Source organism: Chelonoidis abingdonii, chromosome 2, assembly GCF_003597395.2.
Source record: "Chelonoidis abingdonii isolate Lonesome George chromosome 2, CheloAbing_2.0, whole genome shotgun sequence".
Lineage (NCBI taxonomy): Eukaryota > Metazoa > Chordata > Testudines > Testudinidae > Chelonoidis > Chelonoidis abingdonii.
This window is the reverse complement of record NC_133770.1, coordinates 109169353-109196164: the sequence shown is the minus strand read 5'-3', so window position 1 is coordinate 109196164 and position 26812 is coordinate 109169353. Positions and strand designations below refer to the sequence as shown.

General features: G+C 41.1%; 1 protein-coding gene across 2 annotated transcripts in view; it reads right to left on the bottom strand.

The window, feature by feature from the left end:
• The window catches only part of VWC2 (von Willebrand factor C domain containing 2), an 81282-nt gene that overhangs the window by 2114 nt on the left and 52356 nt on the right, over positions 1–26812 (bottom strand). The gene's annotated exons all lie outside the window — the stretch shown is intronic.

The following is a 26812-nucleotide window of genomic DNA, read 5'->3' as shown; positions in this document are numbered from 1 at the left end:
TCTGTGTACCAGATATACCACACCTATAGGCTGAGCTAGTGCCTAATGAAATCAGTGAGTTCCAGTGGACACTGGATTAGACCCTTAGGTATCTTCTACAGGGGCAACTCTTCAGCGGTCTACTAGAACTTACATTACACAAGTGTACTTTTTAAATGAAGTTGAACTTGCATAATTTTATACTTTGTATATTTAATGACTGACCGTAACTTAGACAACTAAAATGTTAGGCTTTGTTTTTGGATTCTTGCTCAAAGTTTTGCACATAATAGAACTGCCATCACTCACCAAGTTTAAAATCAGCATATTGCATTTAAAGTATCTAATTTTATGGTAGTACCACTTGGTTCTCTGATCCTTTCGGTTTTCAAAAGCTGAGCATCACTGGGCTGGATCAGTACTTGAATGGGAGACTTCAGCTACTGCAAGAAGTGATATTCTTCCTTCTAAGGCACTACTGAACTAATGCCCCAAACACAGTCCTGTGGGAGGTACACTATTTTTCAAATTTAATTAAAAAAAAAAAAGGCACCCACAACTCATTTTTAAGATTTTGGATTTTTCCGACCAATATAGCTGTTAACTCTGGTATCCTGGTCATATTACAAGTGATAACGCTTTCTGATTGCCTAAACTTTCAGTTAGATACAGTATTATTCTACCTATACTTCTGGGGTAGAACACTGTAGTTGTTTCTCTTCAGTGGGAGATAAAGATGCCTGGGTATCATCCTATAGAGCCCTTCACTGTAAAGGATATGCAACAAATACTAAAATATTAAGGGTGAAATTCGCTGCTGTACAGGGAATCTGTACAAGACCTATATCCTACTTAAAATCCACTTAAGCACTGAGAAGTGTAAGAGGGACATAAATGATGCTGAAATTACAGGGATGACTTTTGTTCTGAGAGAGTAAATCTTATACTTTGTTGTGACAAGCAACAAGAAATGAAATAAAATAGCCCAATTAATTAAATTCACTAAGGGTCAAATTGTAATGCATCTTATGCTATGAGCAGTGCCATTGAAATCAGTGCATTATTTAACATGCGTAACGGTATCACAAATTGTTACACTACTTTAGTTTGGAGAGGCTGTTTATATTGGTAAGTCTGGTGTCAGTCATCTACTTAAGAAGGGTAGGCCTATCACAAGATAATGATGAGACAAGATATTAACAATGAAGATGTTCTCTTAATTTCCCTTGAAGTTAGTGGTCATTCGGAACTGCCACATGAAAATTATCTATTTTAAGGTTTTGTATTTTCTTCTATCACTGAAGCATTTGAGCACCTTTCATGTTAATTAGATTGGTATACCAAAGTTCCTTGTCTACTTCAAGTGGTCTTAAGCTATTCTCCCTCTTCGTTACAGAAAGCTTTGCTCAAGGAGGTTTCCATGACATCAACCACCATGCTAAAACAATAAATGAAACTTAGTCTGGTTATGATGTAAACATGTTACATCAAGCAAAACACTGGGAATTTATGTGCACACAGCCATCAGTGTATTCTACAATTCTCCTTCTTCAACTTCTATGGCTTTTGATACTAAAGCATAACTTGATTTAAGTTAGACATGCTAGCCAGAGTGGTCAGGTGAACTGTATGCGCTACCAATTTGCTGTGTGACCTTTGCCTCAATGCCCCCCTCCTGTAAAATAGAGATAACACCTCCCTTACACGAGTAGTGGCAGTATAACAACATTTGAACAACACTTTGAAGGTGTGAATTGCTAAATATGTATGTGATTGCATCTCCTGTTTAATATCTACACTATTGTGAATTTAGTAAGCTGCTCCCCAGAAAGCTGTACTCTCCCCCTCCCCATGTGACTTCTGGACCATTTGCAAAGATAAATCTGGAGACTTTCTGATGAAAATTAAGGTGCACATTTAATGTTTGTTCTGCCAGAGATGAGACTCCCTACAGACAGATATGCAAAAAGATATTTTATGCTTAGGGACTGCTGTACTAGATACTCCTGACTCAACAAGAAAGAGGAAATATTTATATTGTAAAGATATTTTTCAGTCTTCTTAGAAACATATAAAAAATTTGGTATGATTTAAACCAACACAGTGGTTTTCCCAACAAAATTTTTGGTGGCCTCAGAGTGCAGCCACAAACTCTCCCTGGTAGCCACACTGACACTTTTTTCCTAAAATACTTAATTAACATTAGGAAAAACAAATATGCACAGATTCACATCCAAATCATTGTAATGTATATTTGTAGGGTCTTTGACAGGTTGAATAACAAAAATAATGCTGCCTCCCTCTTCGGCCGACCCCATCCAGGGCTTAATGGGTCCTGGGGCTTGCTTTGAAAAGTGATTTTGTATCTCTCAATATCACAGCACACTTAGTAGTTACCTGGGAGGCTATGAAAAGTGATATTGACAAACATACTGTGGTTTTGGCTTAATTGGCTTGAAAGTTGCTTGTTGGCTAGTTTTTGGCTTGTAGCTTGTTGTGGGTCCACCACAGTCCCAGACTGCATGTCGGGGCGGGGCGGGGCGGGGGGGGAATCTAGTCACATAGAGTGTTGGGGTTCTTAGGGATTGGCTTGTTTTGAAATGGGATTAGCTTGAGTTTTGGCTTATTCTGAAAGTTGGCAACTGTGCCTGTAGGCCCTTTGGTGATAGAACAGCTGAAGGGTAGGCTGGTATTAATGCAGTGGTTGCTGAGAATTTTTCTTGCAAAATGCCGGAGTGTATATTCCCTAGGAGCAAAGGGATGTCACGAGAGTCCTGAAGGGAGTGAAGCTACTTATCGCTTTTCTTGTTGAATAGGTTGTTATTCTCAAAAGGGGAGATCTTCAGCTGTTGCCTGGAACGCTGATGACTGCAGCCAAGAGGCCCGCCTCATAACCACCATGTTTCCATGGAGCCAGCAGCTGAGTCACTGCATCAAGTGACACCTGAGGGGACTATCTGGCCACTAGCTTCCCTCCATCTAAGATAGTAACCGGGACCTACATTCCTGAAGTAGTTTACTGATGAACTCCGACAGCTTGTTATAATTAAGTCACATTTTGACTTGAGTGCCTGGTAATTTGCAATACGAAACAGTAGGTTAGCTGATGAAAACATTGTTTCTGCTGAAGGTAGGCTCCTGGCATCCTTGTCTGAAGGAGTGGGCCTGGGCAGGATTAGCCTGTTCTTCTCTATGACTGCTTAGACAACCAGAAACTTGTGATTAGGGTAAGAAAACATTCAACTCTGATGGAGGGAACAAAAGAAGTCTTCTCAACCCTCTTCAGGAGCAAAGCAGAGGTAGCTGGTATGTGCCAAATGTCCTTAACAGGCCGCAGAAGGGCTTCATTAATAAGGATATCCACCTTAGAAGAAGCCATAGACTTGAGAATGTCCAAAAGTTTGTGTTTAGGATCCTGATCCACTTCCAATGGAATCTGGAGGGTTTCTTCAATCCTCCTAAGAAGGTCCTAGTGCTGCCTGTAATCATCCAGAGGGGGAGGGAGAGGCTGGCGCCTCATCGGAGATAAAAGATGCTGTTGTCAGATCCAGCAGTACCTGCTGCTCTTGCTCCTATGTGCTCCAGCGGGGAGGGGGAGAGAGGAGCTGAGGCTTCTCTCTTGGAGGCACTCTTCCAAAAGTGATGCAGTGGGTTCTCATAGTTAGAAGCTCAGTGGTATGGAATCCAAGAGCTCCAGTAAGGGCCAGTGTGTGGGGATAATAGAGATATGGAGGTGGGCCCTTTGGGGACACCACTGGTACCTAACTCCATAATGTGTGTCATTGGGATACAGGGGCCTCTGGGAGGTTCTGGAAGCCCTTTATGGGCTGATGTCCATGTCCGAACCATTAGGGAAATCAGCAATACTGTCCCCTGTTCATCCATGGAGTAAGAGTCATCCCAGTACGACAGCACGGTCAAAGCCAAAGCCCCCATGACCAGCATCACACCTTGACTAGTACTCAGGACTGGTGAATGAAGTGGACGAGGTAGTGATATCTCTTACTAAAACTGGATGTGACAGGATCAGTGACTCAAGATCTGTTTAAATCACCAAGTCCTCAAGAAGGCTGTAATGAGGTCTGGTGGTAGGAGAACTAGCAGGAGTCTTCGGTATAGGCTGGTCCACCAGTGTGTGCATGGGCACGGTGGTCTTGGTGCAGTGTGGTACTGCAAGTGTGCAAGGTGAATACGCCTTTCTATCTTTATGTGCCTTAGTAGATTATTTCAATGCACTTGAAGCTCCTGGTACTGCCAGTGTCAGTCTGTGTTCCCTGTTAGCTCCGGTTGCACCCACTCCAGGGAAGAGAGTCTCAGAGTGCTAAAGGGAAGGGGAAATGCGGTTCTTTTCTTACAGGAATTATAGGGTGATTTGTGTCTCTTTTTATGAGCATATTTCTCCTTATCTTTTTTATGGCTTCATTTCATGGAGTGTTTGTAAGATTCTGGAAAATGCCAGTGCAGGAAGAGCAAAGCCTGAAGTCTCTGGCTGACAAGGAGGATACCAGATCAGACAGTGGCCTCATGGAGAATTCCATTAGATGCCTGCAGAGTCTGAATTCTCAAGACTGAGAGATGGAAAGGAGCAGCAGGTCTCTCACTGATGTAATGCATGACTCCCTGAGACAGTACAGGCAGCTCTCCTCATGTCACTCAGCAGGAAGACCAAAGAGCAAGCCATGATGGGCTTGAAGCCTAGGACTCTGGGCATATGAGGGTATGTGCCCCAAACAGTGGGGGGAACAACAGAGAGGACAACCCCCCCCCCCAACTATCTACAACTTAATTACTATCTAATATAAAAGACTATTTACAGGTCAAAGTTCAAAGAAAAAAGCTAGAAAGCTTACAGACACACAAGGTGCCCTCTCAGAGTGCGAGCTATAGAAAAGAACTGGAGCAGCAGCTGGTCTATGCCGCCCCTTGCGCAGTCAGGTGGCAGCATGATGAAACAGACTAATGGACACTTCTGTTGAAGAATTTCTGGTCCCAAGTGCACAGTGTGCATGTGCACCCACAGTGAATACCCACAGAGACCAGCACTCAAATAAGAAGAAAAATGTATGTCCAAGAATGCGAAGTGAAAAGATGTTAGCTGATCGTTCAGGAAATATTTCTGAAGAGTGGTAAGTGGATAAGCCTAAGAAAATCGAATTGCTTGTCACTAAATTTCCCTTCAGTTATGTAAATTTTAGAGAGCTCAGTGAGAGAACACTGAGAAAAGCAGAACTTGAAGTGTTATTTGCTGACTAGGTTGAATAACATGTATGCTGCATCTCTTGGTGGCTATTAGCAGAATGTAGTAAGTCACTGATTGCTCCAGAACTCTCTGTGTGTGTTCTTTCAGGGACTACTCATGTTCCCAGAGAAGTTCATAGGTCTGTTTCTTCTTTTGTACTCTCTTTAATCCATGTGACTCCATTGGTTTAAATAATATCTTGTGACTTACACCAGCGTGATACCAGAACTGGGCCTAATAAGAGGTTTGGATAGACTTCAACAGGAACAGGATTTTAGCATTCACACAATGTCAAGATCATCTTGCTGTTGAACCTTAAAAACCATATAAAATGCAGGTATTTCCTTGTTAAAGGCCCAAAACAACTTACCTTAAAACTATCACACTAGTTTAAAGAGACTGAATTTACAAAATGCAGGCATTACAGGCCAGTACTTTAATGCATTAGAGAAGTGGTACAAATTTTGAAATAGTTAATCTAATCTTCAGATAAATTCAAAGATAAAGTGAAACCAAAATCTAATATAATGCTACCTTGGTAGCTGAGTAGGATATAAATAAATGTAAGTAGTTTTACAGTCTAGCTATGTAAAACACTGGGTAGCCCTCATCCAGAGTACTGTATCCAGGTTTAGTCAATAATTATTGCTTGGTAGGCATTATGCAAGTAAAAAAACAAGAACAACATCCCAAGTATCAGCCACCATTTTAACCTCTTTTTAGATCCAATATACGTTTTTACACAGTCCTAGAGTTATCTTATGATCAAGGCTGCGTGTCCATCACGGAAATCAGATTCCGTGATTTTCTGTGACTTCTGCAGAGGCTGGTGCTGACTCAGAGACCAGCAACAGTAGTTTGGGTCAGTGGGAGGGTGCTCAGTGCTGAGACAGGGCTGTGTGCCAGGGCTTCACTGGGGGGAGCTCCCCAGCTCCCACTGGCATGTCCCTGCAGTTCTTAGGCGGAACTGTCGGGGGGCCCTGCGCGCTGTTCACACCTGCAGGCTCTGCCCCCACAGCTCACATTGCCTGCAGTTCCCAGCTAATGGGATCTGCGGGGCTGGCGCTCATAGTGGGAGCAGCATGCGGGGCCCCCTGGCCGTCCCTCCCCCCTAGAAGTTATGTTGGTTGGAACTGGGTAGGGAGCCTGCCAGCCCCGCTAAACCTCTCTATCCAAAACAGCAGGGGTCCCGAGCTGCGCACTGCCACCTGCTCCCCCGAGCACCCACAGCGCCCATGCCTCCTCTTCCCCCAAGCACCTGCTGTCCCCCAGCCCAAGTTTTAATTAGGGGTGTCTGGTAAAAGTAAAAGAATTTGTTTATTGCCTGGGACCTGTCCATGACTTTTACTAAAATAACTGTGACTAAAACGTAGCCGTACTTATGAATTATGAGTCATTTTACATCAAATACTGAATCCAGAAATACTCAATTCTAGTAAATTCTGCATAAGCTCGAAAGCTTGTCTTTCACCCACACAGGTGGGCCCAATAAAAGCCATTGCCTCACCCACTTGCCTCTCCAAATTCTAGAAAGGTTGTTTACCTGTCAGAGTACACAGTTTAATTTCTATAAAGGTCCTTCTGCGACTGAGGTGCTTTTCAAGTGTTTGGGGCACTCTTACACTGAAGTCAGAGTGTCAACAAGGGGAGTTACGCCAGTCTAATATACAGGCTTAACTTCACATTTCAATTTAAATTGGTACAAACTGCCTGGGTAAATGAGCCCTAAGATTATTATTAGGGCTAAAGGATTAGAAAGTCTGGACCCTTAACTGAAATGAGACCTGTACATACCAGAAGGGAAAAGTAGCATGGAATGTCAGAGCTGGTAACTCAGTGTTTTGGGTTTAACTTTCTGTAGTAGATTTGTTTTTCTTAATATCACTGTATCAGAGAGCCTTTTAGAGGTGCTTTTTTCATCAAGATATTTGTTGAGTTACTTGACAAAAGGTGAGAATGCAGCAACGCAGCTACTGTCAACTCCTGTCCTTACACAGAATGGGCCAGATGCAGCCACCCTTATAGAGGGTAACACTTTAGTCAAGTAGTACTATTCAAGTCAATGGGAATATTTCATGAACTGGAGTAGTGGTTGCACAGTCAGGCCATCACAAAGCAACACAAATTCCTACTGTACAAGGAGGACATCTTTCATAATTCTATTGTCTTATCTTTGCCCCGGTAAATTATTATGATCTTTGTTTAAATTCAAACGGCACTGGTTCCCGGCTTAGCTCAACGGTCCGGTCACTCCTCTTACGAAATATCCACACACACTTCAGACATGCATATCCAGAATATTCTGCCCATCAAATATTTCACAATTGATTTTTTTACTCCAGACATCCATCATTCTGTTGTCTGTGTCTGCCTGTCTTTTGGAAACATGAACTATAACTTTTAATGCTAAAGCTACACAATTATCCATCTCGTGTGGTAAGTGAGTTTAAAGTGCAGCAGGCGCATGCCAGAAGTTAACAAGCTGCCTGAGATTTAATTTAAAAATAACAGTTGCACTGGGGCAACTGTCACAGCATGGCCGTGGGGTTGTTAATAAGAAAAATGAAGTTTATTATTAAAAACCCAAGAATTATTAACTTCTTTGTGGCTGAACACTAGCTTGGTGTGCTGGGGCCTGGAGCTGCCCCTGCATGGAACCAATCTGTTTCAATGGAAATTTACTTGAGATGGTTTATTGGATCCATGGTGGAATTTCTGGTCAAAAACCAAACAGCATGCATGCAAGAGAGACCCACCTCGGAATAACCAGTTGCCTGCTGGTTTAGGCAATCACCTGGGGCATGGGAGACCCAGATTCAAGTCCCTTCTCCAAATTAAACAAAATTTAAAGATCTGATCTTCCAAACACTTACGTGTGTGCTTAACTTTACACACTGTGAATAGTCCCAGGATTGGAGTCTAATCATGTTAAACAGTTTTTCTACATTTTTCTCATAAATGTAAAAAATGAAGACATCCACTTAATACTTCTCATCTCTTTGCAAACATGCTCCTAGTGGCTGCATGCAGCAGATCTTACCATCTCTAAGACTATGTCTACAGTGCAAGCTAGAGATGTGATTTCCCTGCTCCTGTACATACACTTGCAGTTGCTTTCATTTAGCTAGCAAAAGTATAAAAAGCAGTATAGCTATGGTAGCATAGGTACATACTCACCCATTTCAGGCAGATATGTGCTCAGCCATGCTTCCACTGCCATTCAGGGATGCTGGAACAACTTGTATGGGTGGTGGGTGCTGAGAGCCATTGAACCAAAAACTGTAAACCCTGTATATGATATGTGATACAGCATGGCCAGAGGGCAGCATAAGAGTGTTAGCAGGGGGCCTTATTCCCTGCCAAGGGAGGAGGGTTTGCTTTAGATTAACTAGAACAGCTGTGGCCAATTAGAGCACCTGACTCCAGTTAGAGCACCTGACTCCAGTCATGGGATATAAACCCCTGCTTCAGTCAGACAGGGGGTGGTAGTTGAAGGAGAAAGGTTGGATTGGAGCAGAGTGCAGATTGCAGAAGAGAAGAGTTTGTCCAGAGAGAAATAGAAGGTTTGGAGGAGTGCTGCGGTGGATTGGGAAGCCCAACAGAAACCCTAGGTAAGGGGCACCAGGCTTGTATAGAAGAGAGGCGAGAAGCCCTTCACAAGCTGACGGGTATGAGAGGGAAGTAACCCAGGGGAAGAAACCGCTAGTCAAGTGGTTCACCACAACCCCAGGGCCCCTGGGTTGGGACCTGGAGTAGAGGGCGGGCCCAGGTCCCTCCCTCTCCACTCCCCTCCTCCAAGGACACTAGGGGAGTGATTAAGAACTGGTTCAGAGGCAAACAATATCGCCCTGAACCTACCCCAGAGAAGAGAAAGCGCGAGACCCAGAGAACAGTACCGGCAATTTGCCACAGATAGAAACCACTTCAAGCTACACTATCTATACTTGTGTTAACTTGATGAGAGCGAGCACATGTATGTATACACCAGCAGGGGAATCACACTCGTAGCTTGCAGTGTAGACATGGTAATAATTTTACTTGGGATCTTGTGTCTGTGTTACAGACACCCACCTAGGTAATGAGTAACCCTAATCTGGACAGTATTTATCAGGCAAGAGTCACTGGATTACACAGGACAGATTTATTTCTCTCAGCAGTAGCAGGCTTAATTAATGTTGTAACAGTTAAATAGTTGGTCCCAAAAGAGCTATTTACAACCACAATCAGTTACAAGGTAAATGCAAAATATAAAGATAGAATTCCATCATTGTTTTCAAAGTTTAACTCCCTCTCATTTCCGCTCTCTCCAGTCCCAGAAAGTTCAGAAACAAAAGAGAAATCAGCAGTTGGGTAGAGGAGATATTTGGGGGAAGAGAATGACAGGGAGCCAGAGGATGGAAGGATGATTTGAAGCAAAGAAAGAAATTATAGTTTGGGGGAGTTATAAAGAGTTAGGAGGAGTAGTAGTAAGGGCACAAGCAATGGAGGGATGAAGCAGGAGAGGCAGGCAGGACTGTGGGTAAAATGGCCCAAGCTACAAGGGCAGGGGGACACTTGGACTGTATTTATTCTGATTAGCAGGAAGAAGTGTCATGGCTATTGGGCTATATATTGACAGAAGGTCAGGCTGCTTTGGGGTGAGGAGGACTCTATCTGACTTTGTAAAACTCAAAAGGGTTGAAGTACTCCATGAATGTTACAGTCCCTTTAATCTTGCTGAAGTTGCAAGTTGGAACCGCAGGATAAAACAGATGAGGATCTATAGTAGTACAAGGAAATGTCTTGCATTTCAGACAATGTTGCGCAGCTCCCGTCTTCAGTGTTACCATCTAGCATCAAACTTTCTTTGAATGTCAATCCAAGTTGAGACCAATAGTTTGAGTCCACCTGCTTACAGATGATAATATTTCACTTTCTCCTTTTATGGTTCTTATAAGAAACAAGGTGGGGGAGGTAGTATCTTCTATTGGACCAATTTCTGTCAGTGAAAGGGACAAACTTTTTAGTTCCATAGAGCTCTTCTTCAGGCTGTTATAAGCATATACTTGGAGCTCTTCTCTATGTTACTGACTCTCCCAAGTTGGGAAGGCCAGGCTGAAGAGGTGAGTCTTGTAGCTCTGTCTAAAAGGGCCAGGTTCCTACATAATTGGATGTTTTGATGGGAGCAAGTTCCAGAGAAGCTAAAGGAAGAAAATATAGCCAAGATTTCTCCCTCAGTCACTTCCAGCTCAACTTTTCATGAGATAGCAACAGGCCTAGTTTGTACTGTCAGCCTTCAACATTAATATTGAGATGTCCCTCTTCAGTATCTTGTTCATATTAGCTAGTTCAACCTTCTATGATGGCAGGATGTACTGCCACATTCCTCTCCCCTAGAAGTCAGAGTGTTTAGAGAGAGATCCAGCCCTGGCTCATGGTTTTGTGTGAACCAGAGTCTCACAAGCTCAGCAGCTGGAAGCCTAGTATATGGCTCCTCTGGGCTTCTCTCTCTTTGAGGTAGTGAGGACTAGATGTGATGTCTTGCAAATGACTGACATTTAAAACTTCTTTCCACTCGGGGATGGAAAGCATACTATTAGCTGGCACTTCTGTCCTGATTGATTGCTGGTATTTCTGGAAAGGAGCCTTTATGGCTCTAATAGTGGAAACCTCATGAGAAGATAGCCAGGCAGCAGAAGGCCTGAGCTGGGTTAAGAGCAATATGCCTCCCAGCCCCATGCAACTCAGGCACATTACTGTTGTAGGGAGACTTAGCAATGTGCTAGCACCTCCTTTTCTCCAACACATATGAAAACTAGTATTTGTATTTCCTGTAATTATTGTAAATCTGTTCTGAAATATTTCCGTATTATGGAAATGTAAAATTCCAGTGGGGGAGGGGGAGAGAACAGCTGGTACTTTAATGTTTATCTGAAAGCTATGTTTGCTTTCTCTGAAGCAACACTAGAACCTACAGGAAACTAGAAATGACTCCCCAGACTCTCCAGGCTGATTTTCATAAAACTCAGATTAGTGCACCATAAAAGAGGGGTAAATAAAATGGGGGAAAGTGACAAAAAAACCTAAAAATTTCCATTTTACTCATCTAATTAAATTTTCTACAAAATCTCCTTCAAGCAACAATTAAAAGCTCAATTTATTTGTATAATTACATTGCCAGCCACTCCATTTATTTTCAAACTATTCTTCTGTTCAACAGTAATAAAAGTGAATTTCTAGACCACTTCCACCAACGATTACCTAATACAAGCATAAAGCAGGCCAATGTAGTTGTGCCACTGTCAGATCTCTCATGTAGCTGCTCTATGCTGACAGGAGAGAGCTCTTCTGTTGACATAATTAAATCACCCCCAATGAGTGGCAGTAGCTATGTCAGCGGGAGAAGCTCACATGCCAACAAAGCGCTGTGCAAACTATCACTTACGTTGGCGAAACATCTGTTGCTCAGGAGGGGTGTTTTTTCACCCGAGTGACACAAGTTTTGCCAACATAAGTGCTAGTGTAGACATGGCCTATATGAGAAGCAGCAGCTATAAATTATTGTGCAAATATATTAGTACTGCAAAAATATGGAAGATAGATGTCTATCAGTATGGTTCCAACGTGAGAATTACATGCTCTGAGGGAATATGGGACTGTCATTCCAAATAAACTTCCTCTTTTTGGACTTGTTCCCCTTTGCCCAATGTGATTTATCCCTGTGTCACACTTTCTCACTCAGGATCTGATCATACTAATATTTACTGCTTACTATTGAGTGGTACCAGTAACTTTATACATGTAGGTAGTGTCACTGAAGTCAGTGTATTACTTGCATGCATAAAAGTAATCACGAGTAAAAAGCAACAAAGAGTCCTGTGGCACCTTATAGACTAACAGATGTATTGGAGCATAAGCTTTTGTGGGTGAATATTTACTTCATTTTTATTAAATATTTTAGGGGAGAACCCTAAAACTATAACAATTTAACTGATTAAAACAAAAAAAGCCCACACTATTTAGTAGGTTATATATGATACAGAATCTGCACTGGTCTCTTAGAATCCTGACTCCTTTCCTCCAGACTTACCAGTAGGCATAGAGATGAAGGCCCCAATCAACAAAGCATTTAAACATGTTCTTATGTTCAGTTAGATGAATGGAATTTAAGCAAGCGCTGAAGTGCTTTGCTGAAGCAAGGTCTGATTGAGGTTAGAACTCTCTTTAAATTATTTTTCCTCAGAAGCAAAGATGTGGTTATAAAATTGCTTTGAGCATTGTATTTCTTTCTCCTGAAGACTGTCTTTATCCAAGGCACCATAGCTAATAGGGTTGGTATGGAGTGGAGCTGTGGATGCATCAAATGCTGTTGCTAAAATAAAAACACTAAATAGTAAAAACAACAAGTAGTACTTGTGGCACCTTAGAGACTAACAAATTTATTTGGGCATAAGTTTTCGTGGGCTAAAACCCACTTCATCGGATGCATGGAGTGGAAAATACAGTAGGAAGATATATATACACACAGTACATGAAAAGATGGGAGTTGCCTTACCAAGTGTGTGTGGGGGTCAGTTCTAACGAGACAATTCAGTTAAAGTGGGCTATTATCAACAGGAGGAAAAATCACTTGTAGTGGACCACCCTGATTACCCATCCAATCAACATCAAGATTCCCCCCCCCCCCGCAAAAAAAAAAAAATCCTTCCCCTCAGAAAACCCTACTCTCAGAAATAACATGAGGCGGAAAGGAGCTTTTTCATAAAGTTGAGTGAGTAGGGTTAGGATCGGTTTACACTGGAGGATGACTAACTTTGCAATTATAACTGTGAAGTCACAATTCCAGTTTCATAAGATTATTTGCCTGAAGTTCTTAATAAAAGACTTTGAGATCCTCATCTGGGAAGCAGCACAGAAAAGGAAACGATTTCATGGTACACATGCTCTGCTAGGTCAAACCAGGTGCTTTGAATACTAATTCAGAGGGAACCATCCTCCTTTTAAGCACAAGAATACCACTTATTTTTCAAGATACACAGGGAGGCCTGCTCAATTCTTTGAGAAAAGTAAAAATTGTGTAGTCTCTTAGCAAAAAGTGACATTTTTTCTAAAGCACATGGTATAGAGGCACTAATCAATTTCTAAAAACAATGTAATGTCTAAATTGTTCCCAATCCAGAATGTCCAGGAAACATTGTTTCCTTATTGTCCTCATAGACTTAATCCTCGTATGCAAGTTTTAACCTGCATCAATATTTTATGTCTGATTTCTAACATGTGAAAAACAGTAATTTATAATGGAAGTCCTGGCAGACCCTTTACTATAAAGGCCACTTTAACACCTGAAAGAAGGCTAAAGCATTTAGAAATGGAAGCTGCTTAGTGGAATGTGTGTGGTTTCTGGAAGACATTTTACACCCTTCTTTGAGGATTTGCGTTGCCACATTCGCTGAATTCTGTTGTATTAAGAACAATGCTCTAGGTAAAAATGTATCAACAGCAGGACAAAATAATCTAGCTGTAAAGATAAGATTCTCTGAGGGAATCACGTAGCCAAAATAGTATAGCAACTGCTCTTAGAATGCCTTTGACAACAACTACAGCTAAAAGCAGCTGCATCTCTGGCTATGCTACAGGCACCAGAACTGTCAAAGAAAATTGGGACAAAGTCAAAATATTCTAATCACTGCTAAATAATCACATTGATAAATTTAGATTTCACATTTTAAACACTCCTGGCATGTTGTGTCATTTTCCTTAGGCACGCAGTCTTAGCAAATAAAAAAAAAAACACTCTACACCTGTAATTATGGGACTCCTTTTAGCTAATTATGTCATATTTATTCATCCTAAATAAAACTGTGTTGACAGGAAGTGATTGAAGGCAGATACTGACTGTCAGAAAGAGGTGAACCCTTCAAATTGGATAAAATGTTAAATCTAGTTGAAGGCAGCAGTAGAAACCTGCCTTTCATCTCTAATAATTTCCCATATGAGGCTTCATTCCCTTCCAAGTAGAGATTTTAGAGGCTACAACCAATCACTTATTTCTTTCCAATAGCTGTTCTATTGAAATTTTTTCTTGAAGATGATATTGCTGTTAAACATTCCAAACATAAGGATATTTATTAAAAGTCAGAATCTACCCCAAGATCATCAGAAAGTGGAAGACAGTGATTAAGGGACAAGGCTAGAAACCTCAGGTATGACTGACACCTCATTCTTATCTAAGATAGGCTACTGCACAGGCTGTAGATGAAAATATTCAGATTCTAGAAAATACAAAACAAAAATGGATGTTTCCAGGCATACTTTCATCCAGAGCATTTTGAAACACCAGAAGCAATATCCTGCATTTTAGAAGATGTACAAATATTTTCAGACTTTTATTTTAAATTATAAAGAAAGTAGATATCTGGAATTCTCTACTAGGGAAGTTTTACAGTATGAAAGGTTAGGTTCTGTGACAGCAGTTAGTGCACACTAAACACTACGAAACCAGGGTTCCAAATGCCCTCACATTTCCCATTTGATGCATACAGAAACATTTGGTGCCTAATTTTCAAAGAGGCTTTAGTGTAGCATTCTTCTGTGCACATGGCAGTTTGAGAGCACAACAACTGTGTATGTACTATACAAGCACTGATAGCTGCACTGGTAGCTAGCAGATTCAGTCAGCTAACCACACAGGTGTTAATGCTTGAGAGTTGTGGTACTCAAGAATTTGCATGAATGCTTTCTGAAAATCAGGCCCAAAGTGCATAGAAATATTTAGTGTCTTCTATTTTTAGTTCTATTTTCTTTCCTTTCATCACCTTTTTCCTCTATTTTTTCTTTTCCAGCCTTCCTCCTCCTGTGCTCCCATCTCCACTGTGGAATCTACAGTGCTGGGGATCACAATACAGTAGTGCCCCATCATTGTTAAAATATGGTTCAGTAGATAGGTTTAAAACTATATTTGATCAGTGCTCTTAAATCATGCTAGAACCCTGCAAAAAATTCAAGGGTACAGCACAGTTTGGGAACATGACTTGGTCCTGTCTAAACTGCAAGACCAGAGTTTAGATCATCAAGAGGACCTAATTCTCTTCCTGTCGTGGCTTCAACACTTTCAGCACTGAACATTTCCTCTTTTCTTGTCTCTGCTGCCTTCCTTCTACCATCATTCTTACTCTTCTCCAGTCTCTCCTTCAGTCATCCTGGGCACACGCCCTTGGATTTCTCTTTTCGGAGAGAATTTCCCCTGGGTCTCTCTTCATTCTTTTAGTCACTCTCTGCCCTGCCATACAAGATCTCTTCACTGAAATCTCTCCCCTTTGTGATCTCAACCCCTTTTCCTCCCTGCCTCAATGACTCTCCCATTAGTCCAACTTAAACTCACAGCAGCCTGCCCCCAGGACCTCACAACACCCGGAAGCCTTCTCTGTCTCTGTACCCCATTTCCCAAAAGTCTCCACTACTAGGTGGTACCTCTCAAACAGCTTCTTTCGGCCTCTTCTTGGTGTGCAATAAGAGCTGCAAGAGAAGACAATGGGTGAGGTATTGAACCTACTTCTGTTAGTGGAAGGTACAAGGTTAAAAGCGACACAGAACTCTTCTTGGGGTCTGGGGAAGGAAGCAGGGTGTCTGAAATACATATAAGTTGGAACAGACTGTTAAGCAGAAAGGGTAACGTTGCAGGCAGCTACTTGAAGTGAGAAATTGGGGGTTAGACTGTTACATATCTTTAATTGTCCGCTTCAAAACGTATAACAGGCATTGTGGTATGTTACAAATTGTTGTAATAAGCTATAAAATCAGTGTATATCCCTGTTAAGCCCTGAACTTTTGGCGTTTAGCAGAATTATGAATTTAAGTTCCCAGGCTCACCTTGTGAAGGTGTTGTTCTGGTTTCCCTTGAGGACAAGTATTGCAAGATCAGATATGGAGTGATCACTTCTCATGAAGTGTTTTCTTATGGGTGATATGGTGTTTTCCTTTTGTAGCTCAAAAAACCCTGCACCTTTCACCAACAGAATTTAGTCCAATAAAAGATATTGCCTCCCTACCTTGGCACTCTCATATTCTGGGACCAACACAACTATGCCACCCCAGTAAATCCTTTGGTGACAGTCTGCATTTTCCTGATGATTTACTGACTGGCCAGATAGCTCATTACATGGACAAAAAAGTCTTTGGATAGATTTTTATAAACTGTTCGAAGAGAAGAGATTCCCTGTTGATTTATTTAACTGCGCATGCAACTTCTGCACTAAAATATTCATAGTAGCATTACTGAAATCTGTTATATTCTCTCACACACACTTTTGTCACTCACACAAATTCTGTTTTGATAAATGTACATAACAAAGAGGATTTTTTTCAGAAGTAATAGCACTGAAACATTGTACACATTAATCATGAGTATTTACATAGGCAATCTATAACACTGCTCTGCAGCCAAAATGCTTCTGAAATGTAGTCAAACTTTACTAATTCTGGGTCACTGAGAACGAAAATGATGCTTAAAATTGTTGATTGGCTCTAGTCTAGCTGTTGGGCTCCAGACTACAGCAGTGGAATCTCCTCGGCAGGTGGATAGGTTTCTTTGTCCTGTGCACCGTCAAAAGGATCTTGATCCATTCTTCTTTCATGAAGGTGATCTTGTAGCCGCAACAACCATCGATGTGTAGATGCAGCGCTAACATTGTTCATGATCAGATGAGTGGAGAATTCATTTGATTCATCGAGATGAGTCCTTAAAAGTGTTTTGTGACTAGTGGCAATGTTTTGCCTATTTCCAGTTGGTTCTGCCAGGTCCATATGAGGAACTAGTGACCTGAAACAACTTTTGACGGTCTAATTTGACACATCAGTGGCGCTTTGTGGCGATTTTTGAGGTTGTTGCTCTTCTTGCTTGGTCTGCAGACGGGATACACAAGTACTGCTGTTTTTGCGACGTGGATAGTCGTGCAGGCTTCCACTAGTCAGGAAGAATTGGCTCCAGTCTTGGCGTGGCGGAAGGATTCGTCCACCTTGATTGATCAAGGAAGATTTTTTACCTTACACTCAGCTGGTGTCTGATGACGACTTTGTACGGGCATTGACAAGACCGAAGAGCTTCAGTCTCCGCGTGGAAATTTCCAGTTAGTAAACTAGATTAGGCAGGTGTCTTTTGTCTCAGATGCTTAGTGATTCTTTGGTATGCATGACATGCACTGCGTGGCAAGAAAGGCGGGGTTTTGAGGCCTTCCAGTAGTGGCATAATTTTCTTGACACAAGCAGACAACTACAGTTGTTGGTGGATCCTCAAGGATACAAGCTTGTTGCAAATGTCACTAAGATACTTTTTTTCGACGATGCGGAGCAGTGAGCGACGAGCACGGCGAGCAATTTCACGGACATTGCAGACAATGGAGAACGCTGTCAGGGCAAATGGAGCCCATCAATGCTTGCAGACTATTGCTGCGTGACAAGAGATGCTCCTTTATGATACAAAGATGACAGCCGAGTGCGAATGGACACTGAATAGGACTAACTATGACTAATAGTTTTTTCTCTTTTGTTCATATACAATTTATTTTATATACCTTTGCTGATTTTTGATGTTAATAATCAGGACGGTGAACTCTGGTAGCACTAAAAACATGAAAAGACCTAGGTTTACAATTTATGATTAAAACTACTATCTACACAATATACATAGACATAAAATGTAAAAACTTAAATATGTTAGAAACAGTAGCCAGTTGTTTTAATTGTCATATTTGAATTCAGCACATCAAAATACATAATAAATACCACATTTTCTCTCTGAAGCAGACGACTTCTCAAAAATTGTAGACCAGTGTAATAGGCATTTATTATAAATAAGCTTATTAGGAAGTTCTCTCACTCACGTGTTTGCACAGCTAGGCTCTGCATAAATCATCAACCAAGCAGATTTTAAAGCATCTTTAGAACAGCCTTACTCTAACTGTAGCCTGTATAGCTCCAAGGAAGCAACATGCAGATACAATTATACAAGAAAAAAATCATAAAGGGAAGGACAGGTCTGTTAAAGAACAGAAGCAAGTAGGGCTCTTTGCAATGGTTTATATTAGCAGCGGGTCACAACCAAAGCCATTTACTGGACCGCATACAATCGAGAGAGAGATCCGAGTCATCCGTGGCTTTAATTTTCCTACACAAAATCCCAACCAATGAGGTTTGGCCAAACATCATAAATCGCTCTCTCTCCCCCCCCACCACCACGCCATTTGAAACTGAGAGGAGTCACAATCCCAACTGGGCCCTTGCCACCTCCCCTTCTGAATATGGGATTCTGAAACCTGACAGAAAAGGGTCTGCCCATCTCAAGAGTCCAAAGAACCAAAAGTGAAACACTGGGCAAGAGAGCCAGCAGCAGTCCAGTGATCAGTATCAGCTTACACATTCCTGCAGAAAAGCAAAACTTTGTTCCCTCTAGTGAAAGTATAACGAATATGAAAAGTAGTTCCAGAAAAGTTGTGATTCTTTATTCATCTCATGGTAATGACACTGGTGTCTTCCTGCATAGATTTAATAGGGTCAGATATTCAATGACGGGGGGCCACACATCGGGCACAAAGAATGCCATAGGATGCCCCAAAGCAAGAACTTTGGAGCGGAGCCCAGAGCTGGAACACAGAGCAGCTCTGCAACAGTGGAGCTGCAGGTTTTTGCCTGGAGCCGGAGTGGAGCCGGAGCACAACTCCAAAGCCTTGACTAAATTTGCCTGCCTAAAGCTGGCAGTTGAACAATTACTTGCATTTTCAAGTATTCCAGAGCCTTCCTGTATGTAGCTGGAGGAAATCCCAGCAACTCTGCAGGAACTCCATGGCTATGGCAGAAGTGGGGGAGAAAGTGCCATGTATTCTGGGTACAAGATTAATTCCTCTCTAGCAGTCATAGGCTGTACTCTATTAATGCTTTTACACACAGCTATATTGTCACTGTTGCATACAATTAAGACGCTCTTGGAAATAATGTCAGAGAACTCTCCTGACACACAGCAAGTTCTTTCCTAATTTAGGGTCTAACTAAAGCTCCAACTCGGGGAAGCATTTACACCCATGCTTAATTTGAAATTTGTGCTTAGATCTCATTGACTTCATGTCCTGGATAGATATACTTTCCTGACTCAGGGCCTGAATGAAGTAGTGAGGTGATGAAGAATTCTTAAAGATCTGCAGCCTGAAGAGATCAAGCTCTTGGGCTTACACTTCCGAGTTGGGAGAAAAGAAAGAGTTAGGTAAGGGAATGGTCAACTGTATTATACTGTTCAGCCACTAGATGATGCTGTAAGAGACCTTATTTAAATAAACCTTAGCTATACCTGGCAGAGTGTTAAAAGATATTATGATGAACATATCTCATGTATATGAGCAAGCTGTGAGAACAGAAGGAAAAATAGCAACAAAGGTTCCAAGATCTCATCAACATGCCACTCTTCAATGCCTCAGGGCTTTGTCAGCTTTGACAAACCTTCATAATGGACAGACTGGAAGTAGTACTTTGCAATTCTAAGTTGTGCAAACAAATCCACAAGGAAATTGGAGATATGCAGGTTTAATTTATGCTAGGGGAAGCAAGCAGAGCATATCTTTAAATCTTTTGACTTTACTCAGGACAGTCACAAAGATGACTATTACTGTTGACAGTCAAACAGCTAGGTTTGATGCATACTCTATACCAGTGAGAAACAGTATTTATGAAAAAGCATGTTTTCACCAGAGAATTCAAGAACCAGTGGAAAATGTTGAATGTTTTATAAGAGTTCTACATACATTGACTGAAAACTGTGATTTTGGGAACGCTAAACTTGAAAATATTAGACACAGGTTGTTTATTGGGTTAACAGACAAAAACCTTTCACAACTACAACTGAAGAGAGATTTAACCCTAGTCACAGCTATTCAAATAGCAAAGCAGTCTGGGCTGGTGAGACAGCAAAACCAAGAGCAACTTCCTAAGCTTTCAAAATAAGATACTAGCTTAGAACATGTTGACAGATGCAGCATGAGTGCTAAAAACCATTGCCATAAAACCCGTAAGGCACAGAGAGAGAACTGTTAGGCTGAGGGGACAAATTCTAGCCTACATGCACAAGCTGTGGAAAAAAGTCATATCCTAAGAGATGATGCATAGTCAGCCAGAGGTGCATACTGTAATAAATGATGTAATATGGACAATTTGCTGTTTGCCACACCAAAGCAGTCTGGGAGTTGAAAGCTGTATTACAGACAATTAAGAGTCATTATTTCTGGTCTCTATCATGTGTGAAGACACAGAACCTGCCTGCAGAATGAAACAGACTATTTATGGCAAGACTATTGACTTTAAAATTGACTCAGGAGCTGATGTCACAATCATCTCAGAAGGGATTTACAATCCCCTTCAATCCTCCCAAAGCTGAAGTCAACTGGTCTAGCCCTGGATATATTCTGAATTGCTTAGGCCAGTTCATCACAGAAACAACTTGCAAAGACAAAAGCTATGCATTCAGAGTGTGTGATCGAAGGACCACAGACCAACAGCCTTCTCAGCTGCAGTGTAGTAGCTATCATCAGGAGTGGCGGAAGTGCCCGAAAAGTGAGGAAGGCACAGGCACCTGAACTGTGGCCCTGCCCCCCAAGGACACTCCCTCACCTCACACTTTCCCCCTGAGGCTCCGCCCTCACACCGCACCTTCCCCCAAGACCTCCCCCTACTTGTTCCTCTCCGCCCTCTCACCCCATCGCTCACCTCTACAGCCAAAAAGTGGGAGAGCATAGCCCTCCCACTTTTAATTGTGATGGAACAATGACCCCCTCGCCTTCCCTGTCCCGGCCATCATGAGCCTAGTGGGAAAAGCGCAAGAACTTGACAGAATATCTGTTTATATTAGATTTTTGAAAGGAAATCCAGTACAAACAACATTAAGAGACAATGCTGAACCATACAGTGTACACACATGCTGTGGGATTTCTAGCCCACTACTTCATAAAGTGGAAACTGAGTTAATGAAAATGGAGCAAATTGGCCTAATCGAGAAAATCTCTGAGCCAACAGCATGATGTTCCCCAATGGTACAAGTTATAAAGAAAACTGGCAAAATACAAAATCATTGTGGATCTTAAAAAAAAGGCCTTAATGAAGCATAGGTGAGAGAACAGTATTTCCTCTCACCATTAGATGACCTTTTCCCCAAAGAGGAAGGAGGTACAGTACTCTCCAAGATAGATGCCTGGAGTGGATTCAGGCAAATTCTGTTAGCCCCTTCCTCAAAAAATGCTAAACTGATTACATTTTCACACCCTTTGTAAGATTTGGGATTTCCCTTTGATTTTGGGATTTCCAGTGCACCTCAAATTTTTCAAGGAAAAATAGCAGAACTGTTAAGGAACAGAATAAAGTTGTAGTTTTAATGAATGATATTCAATGGAAAAAATGCCAGTCAGTCTGGACTGAAGCTAAACAAGGAAAAATGAATTTTCCATCTACTCACAATTGAGTTTTTTGGGAGAGAAAATAAATAAAGATGGAATCAATCCTAACCCTGAGAGAGTAAAGCAATTTGAAAATTGAATATACCAATTAATGTACCAGAACTGAGACATATACTGGGGATGGTAAACTACCTTAGTCGATCCTACAAGATCATTCTATGATAACAAAACCACTGAGTAAACTATTAAATTCAAACATATTTTGGCTGTAGGGGCCAAATCAAGCAAATTACCTTCAAAAAAAGTTGTGTGGTTTTTTGTGTGTGTTTTTTTTAAAAAAAGGTCACAGTACTGTTGAGATGTGAACAGACCCACAATGATCAGTGTGGAGCCAAGCAGCTATGGTCTAGGCAGTGTACTGTATGGCTCTCAGTGGAAGCCAGGTGCATTTTGCTCTCTCACATACTCAGAAGCAGAAAAATGATATGCACAGATTAAAAAAGTATGCCTGGCAAGTGTATGGGCATGTGAGAACTTTTACAGATATCTGAGTGAACTGGATTCATTTACACTGAAAACAGACCATAAATCACTTGCAACCCTCCTATCAATGGAGAAAACCTGATCAAGCACTGCTAAGATGCCAGTTTCCATTGCTAAAGTTTATGGGATTTAACCCAATTGCAAAATATGTTCCTAGGAAAAATCTGGTAGTAACAGACACTCGGTCACTGAGCCCAGTATCACACTCAACTACCCATGAGCTTGAAGATAATGTAAAAGCATATGTAAATGCTGTGGACACAAACAGACCAGTGTCAGAAAAGAGACTACACCAGCCACAAAAAGCAGCCTTGACAAACATGGCAGCTCTAAGTTACATTAGGGACGGCTGGCCCGTGTATTTAAAGGACATTCAGGAAGTGACAAGAGACTACTTTGCAGTGCATGGACAATTAAGCAAGTCAAATGGACTCAAAAATAAAGATAATTGAATCGTAATTCCAAATTTAACGAGATGAGAAATCTTAAACCTCATCCACTGAAGGACATCAGAAATTAACTAAATGCCATGAATGGGCCAACCACTCAGTGCGGTGTTCTTACATCAGCAAGGACATAAAGTTCTTCTGTATGTGAATACTGCAGAACTAACAAAGCAACGTGACACGAAGAACATTTAATAACAAACACCTCTATCAGACAGATCTTGGAAGAGACTAGCTGCAGACTTATGCAAATTCAGAGGACATCATTATCTGGTCGCCTTGGACTATTTTTTCAGGAATATAGAAATAATGTACGTGAAAGATATAACATGTCACAGTGTTATCAAGAAACTGAAATGCACTTTTGCTCACTGCAGCAGAATTTAAGTCATTTCAAATGAAATATGATCATCATATTACTAGCAGTCCATTATCTTGTGGTTAATATGGAGAGGCTGAGAGAGTTGTACAGACAGTCAAGAAAATCCTACAGCAGGAAGGTCCATTCCTTGCTCTTCTGAGTTACAGATCAGCACCAAGCACAACTACTCAATATAGTCCCACACAACTCCTAATGGAAAGACAACTCAAAATTACAGTTCCAACTTTGGAAAATAATTTGTCTCCAAAGTGGACAGATATGAAGAGAATAGCCAAAAATTCAATTAAAAGGTTAAAAGAGTTTAATACTTTTACAACAGACGTCACTCAATTAGGTAACTGCTGGGTCTAGAACCTGGAGACGATGTTCATTTCAAATCAGATGAAGAAAAGGGATGGACATCTGCAAGTTTCAAAGAAAATGAATTCAGCACCTAAATCATACGGTGATCGAGACTGACAGCACAGAGTTCAACAAAAACTGTCAACATCTTCAGTTTGTTCCTCAGAGAGAACAGTCAACAGAGCATACTCTACAGATGGCAGGTACAGAACAAGATGACGACTCAAGAATTCTACACGAAACATAGCCAGTTATTGCAACTAATGGATAGCCAATGAACCAAACTGTTATGCTTTCGGGTCATGTAATTAGGAAAGCATTATGATTCAGAGACACTTAACACACTGATACGTACTGAACTTCAAAGACAGTGTGATAATGTAAATATTGTAAATTTTAGGAATGTAGAACTTAAATGGAGAGATGGAATGTGAAATTGAATTATACTCAAGTATCAGATGGGTAGCCGTGTTAGTCTATCTATAAAAACAATGAGGAGTCCGGTGGCACCTTAAAGACTAACAGATTTATTTAGGCATAAGCTTTCGTAGGTAAAAAAACATTTCTTCAGATGCATGGAGTGACAATTACAGATACAAGCACAAATATACTGGCACATAAAGAGAAGGGAGTTACCTTACAAGTGGAGAATCAGTGATGACAAGGCCAGTTCAGTCAGGGTGGACGTGGTCCACTCCCAGTAATGGATAAGGAGGTGTCAATACCAAGAGAGAGGGAAAATTGCTTTCGTAGTGAGCCAATCAGTCCCAGTCCCTGTTGAAGCCCAAATTAATGGTGTTAAGTTTGCAAATGAATTGTAGTTCTGCAGTTTCTCTTTGAAGTATGTTTCTGAAATTTTTTTTGTTGAAGGATGGCTACTTTTAAATCTGTTATAGACTGTCCAGGGAGACTGAAGTGTTCTCCTACTGACTTTTGCATGTTACCATTCCTGATGTCTGATTTGTGTCCATTTATTCTTTTACGTAGAGACTGTCTAGTTTGGTCAATGTACATGGTAGAGGGGTACTGCTGGCACATGATGGTACATATCACATTAGTAGATGTGCAGGTGAATGTGCCCCTGATGGTATGGCTGATTGGTTGGGTCTTCTGATGGTGTCGCTAGAGTAGAGTAGACAAACGGGGTTTGTTACAGGGACTGGTTCCTGGGTTAGTGTTTCTGTGGTGAAGTTGTTGGTGAGTATTTGCTTCAGGTTGGGGGGCTGTCTGTAAGCAACTTTCCCTCTCTTGGCATTGATACCTCCTCATCAATTACTGGGAATGGACCACATCCACACTGACTGAATTGGCCTTGTCATCGTTGAATTATACTGTTCAGCCATTAGGTGGTGCTACGTGTAGAATACCTTATTTAAACAAACCTTAGCCACACCTGGTAGAGCATTAAAAGAGCTTATGATGTTCATACACACCAGATGTGTTTAAGTTCTGTAGCCAGTCCATATCTAGAGCAGAAGTCCATGACAGATTATGTAGCCCAAAGATTACTTCATCCTGCAACTCCTTTGCACAAGTTATTTTCCCTGGAAAGCTCCACAATGCATAGACATCGTTTTATTTGTTCTTTTCTGGCTTCCACTGCTGACTGCCTGTTCCCAGGTAATTGACTGCCACAGACCCAGCAGCTGCAACCTTTCACGACTTGCGTGGTTCAGACGACCAGAGAGATATTTTGCTGCAATGTGCCCATAAGTTTTTCCATGAACTCCCTGATTTTTACTGCAGTGTGGTCTGACTTTCTTGGCTGCTCAAAACTAGTGAGTTGATACAGAATTGATTTTCTGTAATGGTAGTTGTGGTTAAACCTCACTGTCAGCTCCTGTTTTAGAGCAAATAGTTAATGCCATCTACTGTTGCAAAGTTGCAATGGAGATGATCTGCCATCAGGGCATTCTCTCACTGCAATAAAGGATTGAACTCAGCAGGGGATTTGATTTACTTCTGTACAGTATCACCACAATCTTTCTAAACAACAAAGTTTAGGTTTTGGGGAGGCGGAAGATCCACTGATCCATTAAAGCACAAAAAGAGAAGATTGAAAATTTTGTTAATCACAAAATCTCATTTTAAGTTATTTCACATGAACATTAATTATTTATGAACACTGAATATCCACAATAAAAACCATGACAGCGTCAGAGTGATTAAACAATTCCCTCCCTTCTTCCTGCCAACAACCCTTACAAATAAATTCATGGAGCTACATTCTACTCTTTTACAATGCAACAACAGCCAACTGAAGGCAAAATTTGACCCATTATATATTTAGGAATATATAGTAATGGAGTATCTGGAGCTCTGAATGCCCTGCATCAGAAGTATGACATGCATAAGCCTGGGGGAGCTATAGATGAATACAAAGCTTTCTTTGACCTATGCCTAATTAAACTAACATACAACAACATAAAGAAAAGCTGTCACCATCTGCTTCAGTCTCTACAGTCTTTTTGGTACTGTTTTGAAAACAGGATTCTTGTATATCCATAAAATATTTTTTTAAGTGTGTACACTCGAACACAAAGACCTACCAGTCAGAGTTAAGAGGGCTAAACACAGCACAACCTCAAATGTGCCTTGATATGTACCAGGTATCTCTCTAGTAAGGCTGGTTGAAAAATATAAATTAAATTATGTTACAAAAATATTTGGATACAGCAAAATATTCTTTTCATTTTAATGAAAATAAAATGAAGAAAATATTTTTATTCTGTATCTTCCCCCCACCCCCAAATTTACTTTTGGAGTCTTTTTGTCCCTCTGACTCCTTTTCTATCCCATTTTTACTTCCCCTAAACCTTTTTCACTTTTACTTCTCTCCCCCCCATCATTATCCAATGGGGGGTAAAAGTAAAAGAGGAAGAGAAAGTAGCAAGAAAACTGCAAATTTGGGGTTTTAAAAACTGCAGTGAAATGAAAAAATCTGCAATGAAATGAAAAACATTGTTAGTTTACTTTGAAAAGCCTGTTTTAATTGAAAAAAATTTGGATAATTTATGTTTTATTAACCCTACTTCCTATATATTTACTGATTATATGTATCATCTTTCAGATGCCTCAGAGCACGTTTACAGTCCCTAAAGTGAGTATAAACCCATAGAGATTATTTCATCCAGAAATGAAATGCAGCTGATTCTGGGGTAGAACAAGGCAACCATAATGATAACCGCCATCACAAACAGTTTAGGGAAAATGTAATTACCCAAGACAGAATTTGGCCAGAATACTGGGGCAGGCTCACCAAGAATTGTTATGAAAACGTAGCGACAAAATGGACCTACATGTCATTGGAAAAAAGGAACCTCCAGCACCATAATGCCCCCATGCCATTTTGGTTCATTGGTTGAGTGGGAGGGAGTTCCTGCTACAGAATCTCCAACACTACCTTCTGCATCACCTTAATTTATCCTTGGCAACATCCCACTCAAGTGCTCACCAAGTTCAAACCCTTACTTAA